Source organism: Papio anubis, chromosome 5 (assembly GCF_008728515.1).
Source record: "Papio anubis isolate 15944 chromosome 5, Panubis1.0, whole genome shotgun sequence".
NCBI lineage: Eukaryota > Metazoa > Chordata > Mammalia > Primates > Cercopithecidae > Papio > Papio anubis.
In genome coordinates this window covers 77743265-77749810 of record NC_044980.1, presented here as the reverse complement: position 1 = coordinate 77749810, position 6546 = coordinate 77743265, and the positions used below count along the sequence as shown (strand labels likewise).

The 6546-nt window shown below is 33.2% G+C and overlaps 1 long non-coding RNA gene across 2 annotated transcripts in view; it reads right to left on the bottom strand.

Annotated features, from left to right (window-relative positions):
• Positions 1-306: 306 nt before the first annotated feature.
• LOC108586340 overlaps positions 307-6546 on the bottom strand; it is an 80928-nt gene continuing 74688 nt past the window's right edge. The window contains exons 4-5 of one of the 2 annotated variants that reach the window (XR_001903531.3): positions 3513-3562; positions 1132-2631 (exon numbers count right to left, since the gene is read on the bottom strand). This is a non-coding gene — a long non-coding RNA (uncharacterized LOC108586340). The other variant, XR_001903529.3, reaches the window with a different exon arrangement.

The following is a 6546-nucleotide window of genomic DNA, read 5'->3' as shown; positions in this document are numbered from 1 at the left end:
CCTAAATTTGTTAACTTATGACTATTGCCATTCAAAAGCAGATGTGGTGTAGTTGTCACTGCCTGCCCCTGTGAATAAAATATTTAATATTTTAGAATAGATGTCAGCTGCTTAGACAATAATCCTAGAGAAAACAGTGCAGAATTGTTTTAAGGAATGGTGGATCACCAATGCTCATGTAGCCACAGAGGATGAGTGTATGTGGAAAAAGAAAAAAGATACTGATGATTCCTGCTCAAAAATTTGAATTCTGAATATAAAGTTTTAGCTTTAAAATTATTTAACTAATTTTTTCACTTACATTTCATTTTTTTAGGTTTGAACGAGAGTGACATATAAGAAAATAGTTATTTCAGTAAGAATAAAATAAAAGCCGCAAGTGACATAAAAATATTTGGTCATAGTTAAATGGATGGAGCTTTATTCTTCCACTTTCTGTGCTACATATAATAACGGTGCACATATTATAGGTGGCATCTTAGATCCAATAAAATTCACTGTTTTGAAAATTTGGTCCTGGTCAAGCAGAAACTAAAGTTTGTCTAGAAGTGCTGAGGAACAGAACTGAAACGTTTAAGAACGTCTACTTCAAAGAAAGCAGAAACCTTTGCCTGAGGGCCTAAGTTAAAGGATACAAGTCAGGGTAATAATCTAATCTCCTAATACTTGCATGTAGAATCAGATCCACATACACAGCCTAACAATTCAACTTTATTTCCATTTTTCCCTGAAGATATTGTGGCAATAACAGCTGTTTATCCTCCAATTACCCTCTGTCTACCAGTGACCCTCTGTGATGCATAGAAATGTTGCGTGGCATAGTGAACCCAGTCCTAGAGAAGAGTGTCCTAGGGTTAAGATTTAGCGTGAGGAGTAATACCTTAAGGGGAAGGATGCATATTATTCCATGTATCAATATACCTCAACAGAATGTACCACCAGCTGAGAGGTACAGGATGTATAAATATATGAGTAAGAGGTGAAAATGCAGAGATGAATGTTCTGGAACAGAGCAGTTCCCATCATCCATTCACCTCCAAACTTATTCCATATTCAGGATCCCTTGTGCTAGGAACTCCACCTGAAGAAGACATTACAGACTTAGACAGCAAACACCTAGGAAAAAGAGATAACAGTATGAAACAGAACATACACCCTCTCTGAAGAGTAGAAAACATTTACCTTTAGTTTGCTTACACTGTCTCTGTGCCACACAGAAAATATACCATCTTCATTGTTCATGATTATTTGACATACAGCACCAATCACTTCAAGGAAAGTAGTTGGGGAGAACATCTGAAAGTTTTAACTACATAATGATTGTATTTTGTCATCATTACATCGTATTTGGGAAGTAGATTTAGAGACTTTTGCGGGGTTTACAAAATCACTAGAGAAAAAGAGTAGCTTGTTGAAAATTATTAAATTAGCTAGCACATAGTTCCATGCGGGAAGGATTTGTTTTTCCCAGAATATATTGAGAAAATCCTTTAAAGTAGAGATGAAGCTCAAAAAGATGTTGGAAACAGACAGAAAGGAAACAGGTAGTGTTACATTTACATATATATTTGGTGGTGGAGAAAAGCACACGAGAAAGCAAGGACGGGACACTGTGGATAAAACCAGCAAACATGCTGGTGTCCAAGAACTTGTGGAGAATAGTGGCCAATAAGCTTTCGAAAACTACATTTTAAAGATTTAATAAATTGTATTTTTTCAGTATTATTGTGGAAACAACCATATTGGTTTTTTCCAGACCCATAATAAAATCAATTATACAGATGGATCATCTTTAATTTGAAAATTTGAAATCTGAAATGCTCCCAAATCCAAAACATTTTGAATGCCATTTTGCTCCACAAATGGCAATTTCCATTAGGCACCGAGTTGTCTCCTGGCAAAAGAAGGAAAACAGGAGCACAAGATGCTGTTTGTCCCATGTAATGTCACTCAAAACAGGATAGAAATGAGAGGCTACTGTGCTGCTTAGTTATGCTGGATACATCATTTTTTCACTATATTAATAACAAGTTATATTTTCTATTGTTATGTACTTATGTGTGAATAAATGTAATAAATGATTGCTTATCAGGAGCATATAAATTCAGAGTCGGGAATGATGGTGATGTCAAACAATCACAGACTGTCCACAAGAGTGGCTGAGATAGTGACAGCTTGACTTTCTGATGGTTTGCTACATACAAGCTTTGTTCAATAACGAAGTTATTTAAATTTCTGTACAAAATTACCTTCAGGCTATGAGTATAAGGTACATATAAAACGAGTGAATTTTGTGATTAGACTTGAGTACTGTCTCCAATATCTCACTATGTATATGCAAATATTCCAAAATCCAAACAAATCAAAAATCTGAAATATTTGTGTTCTAAGCATCTCAGATAAAAGATACTCAACACGTATAAGTTGGTTTTGTTTTAACTTTTATTTGCTTATTTTGTTGTTGGTATGTAAATCAAATAGAAGATATCAGGTTGCACATCTAGGACAATGTGGTCTAAAATCAGAGCAAACTATTTGGAATAGCAAGGTGACTCATGAAGCCAGTGATTCAGCCGAAGCCACAGGTGACAAAAAGGATGGAAATTCAACCATTTGCTTCAAGTTCAAACCCTGGATATACAGGAAAGTATGCAGAGCTCAAATGTAGGTGGAAGAGACTACTTCAGTTTCTCTGTGTCTTATCCTGAAATAGTAATTATCTTAACAACTATGACTTTTAAGAAATAGTAGATTATATATCAAGTATAAAATTTACTAAATTTCATCTTTTTTAAAGGCAATTACATTTTCAAAAAGAGATTCTGAATTTGCAGCATCCAACCTAACACAATGACATACAACTATGAATCTAAATGAAAAAATAAGTGTTAGTAAAACCCCAGTTATTTAGTAGTTATCTTCAACATTGTGGGGTTATTTTTAAATTTTAAAACAGAAATTTTGTTTTCATATTTTAAACTTTATTCCACTTATGAGATTTAATATAATGTGGGAATCTATTTTACAAAAAATTTCTCACAGCACTTCTTATTATTTATTTAAAACCTTTGACCTGATAAATTTCCTTATTGTCTAATAGAAGAATCATGGACTTCAATTTTTTTTTTTAATTTTAAGACATTTTATAAGCTTTAAAAATAGATATCAAAGTTGTACCTATAAAAAGCCTAGAAAATTCCTGAGCATCTCAACATTTCAATAGCAAAAATTATTTTATTTCACACAATCTGTTCATCAATTATCTCAAGTAACAGACAAAACAAAATACTTTTTAAAACTATAATAAAATTATTCTAATGCCTCATCTCGTAAAGGAATCACTGAAAGACATTTAGAAGCAATTCGGTTACCCCTACTGTTTTTCTAATGCAGGATTTGATTTAAAGTTGATAACAATAAGTTTAAATAATTTAAGCAATTTTCAAATATGGTTTACCCTTCTTTTGAGGTTCACACAACTCACTTTCCCCTTATTGATACAGTGAAATTACCTCTTTTTGTTTGCTCTCTCCCGTTTCATTGTACAGTGCAAGCCCATCTCCTACAAGTGAAATAGAGACTTAACACTGACAGTCCATTTATTTCCTTCCAATTTTCAGCAGGATTCAAAATTCTTCAGTTTAAAAGATATTCCTTTAAGGCTAAGATTTAAGGGTAATTTATTAATACATGTAAGGGTAAGAAAGTAAAGCCCCCTGTACAGTTCCTGGAACTGGGCACAGAATATCTTCCTCAGTTGTTTTGGTTTAGGTCCATAATTGCAGTCGTGCCATTTAATTTTCCTTCTTTCCTTCTTTCCTTCCTTCCCTCCCTCCCTCCCCTCCTTCCCTCCCTTCCTTCCTTCCTTTTCTTTTTCTCGTTCTTTCTTTCTCATTTTCAGCAGAGGTAGGGTAAAATAATCTTTAAGGCACTTGCCACATTTAAACAACTAAAAATCCACAGTTAATGGAAGGATAGTTATTTTGAGGTAATAAAATACTCCACTCATTGAAGGATACCTTTAGAGATATACATATAATTACAAAGACAGAGTTGATTAATTGGCATTAAGGAACTTGGCTTCAAGTTATCCACCATTCTAAAAGTTTAGAATTTACAAGTCCACCATTTAAAAGTTTGTATGATCTTTGACAAGTAACTTAATTTCTCTAGACTTATGTTTTCTCATCCATAAAATGAGAATACTCATAGGTTATAGTGAACATTGAAAGAAAAGGGTGCCAGCTATTATCATCATTGCTTCAGGCATGACCCAAGGACATTCAAAAGATGCAGATTTGGTCGTATGTGCTTAGAAGATTCTCTGGTCTGAAAGCAAGTACAAGGGCAGCTTTCTGGTCTGCATGGTTATAAAGCTCTGTGAATCTGCTAAAAGAAAAAAAAAAAAAGGTCTGACACTTCTGAGGCCCATAATCTTTTCAAGGATATTGGCTCAGTCCTCAATCCTGTACAGTTCTACAATCTCTTTTCTTTGTGGAATGTGCTAGTCCATTTCCTAGGATAGCTTGAAAGAAGTGGAATGTCCAGGTGACACCTTTTACCCTTCCACACCTTCTCCTGAATTCCATAATCAAAAATGTTTGCTTCAGGTATATTGTCTCCTGTGGTCAGTGACAATGATGTATTTTTGTTCTACCCTTTGCTATCCTGAGTGACAATACTGAGATTAACCTATAGGACATAGGTTTCTTTTTCTATTATGACTTATTTACATCAATGACAGTGCTGGGACATTGCCCCACTCTCTGAGAAAAACCCAGGCAGAAAAAGAATAAAAGTATTTTCAAATCAGACCTCCTTATATCTGGAATGATATGAGACTATGTCATGGACAAAAAGAAGGAAAACACTTTATTCAATTTACAAAAACACTTGAGAGCAAGCTCTATAGATATGCACACAGAAACATGTAATCAGGCAGATAAGAAAGATAATGCCATCAACTCCAATAAAAAATGGAAAATATAGGAAAAGAACTCCAGCTAAGACATTTAGTAGTTATGAGATAATAGAAGTAAAAACAAATGTAGATGTATCTGATGAAGCCTGGATTTGGCTTTCACTGACATAATAAAGAATATTTTTTCTATCCCATAATATTTTTCACATTTTCAAAATGGCTTAATGATGTTTCTTACATTTTGGTAATATCTTGGAATAGTCCAAATTTGACCTTGATCATCACACACAAATGTCTGGGACCTAAGAAAATTTACATAAAACAGCTCACCAAGGCCAAGGAAATGTAATCATAGAAAAAATGAGTGTGCATTGTAATACAGATCCCAAATTCCTCATTTGCAATTCCAGTATCCAAAAAATCTAATAACCAAAAGGTTTTTCCATCTAATGACAAAAGCCATACATAATGACAACACCAGACATACCCTGATGTGTTCACTGATTTTTTTAACTTAACTTGCTTAAATATTTGTAACATATTTGCTATTTAAATACTCATATTACTCATATCTTTTAGAACTATTAGCACCTGTGATTAAAAGATGCTGTCCCTGAACCCTTTGGGGTATTAATATAATACAATTTTGGTACTATTGTAATGACAAGAAGTTTCCATAAAAGCAACCAATTTATATTCCTTTGTTTTGAATTCAATATAATATCTCACAAGAAATTTTAAAAGGAATAATTAGGCACACACATGACAACTAAGAGGGCTTTCATTGGAAGGGACATTTTATGTCATAGATTACATCCAGAAAACAAAAATGCAGTACTTTAAATAATTCAAGTTTAACGACCTTTCTTTTAGGAAGAAGATTTTATTGCTTCCCAGAAATATCTAGCTTGATTGATATTATCTTTCGTAGCAAGAAAATTGTCATTTTAACACTCATTTTTGCCTGCTTTATATGTTTGGCTAATCAATTAAGGCAGATAATCTAAATTATCACATCCATTTCAGATTGACACCTAAGTAACACATTTATCATTTACAAATTTGAATTCAGTGACACAATTACAGAGAACATAATTAAACCAAATGGAAAATAAAAATTGACTTAATTTTCTCAAAAACACCAGGTCAGAAAAAGTGATAGAGATGCAGCTGTGCTTTTGCATTCTCTTTATTGTCTCCTGTTCAGTGAAACATCTGCTTCGTTTTCCAAACTACTAAAGAGGCTTCAAGCCCTAATAGATTCCACACAGAGTTTTATGGTTTGTATTAGCTGAGTTCTTCTCTTCCCTTTATTCATCTGAGGAACATCTTCCTCATAAATCATGTTTAACTAGACAAGTTAGTAGAGCGATTGTTGACATTCTTGTTTGCAAATCTCTCAAACTTTTACTTGTGATGATTATGTCATTTTTAAACATAAAACTACTTGTATAAGATAACATCCATTTATTAGAATAACAAAATATTTAAAGGAGCAAACTCTTAAACATTAAATAATTATATACATAAAAAGTTTAATGAATTGGCATGCATATGAATGCCTATGTACAGTCGTGTGCCTCAAAATGGTGTTTTGTTCAAAGATGGACCATATATACAATGGA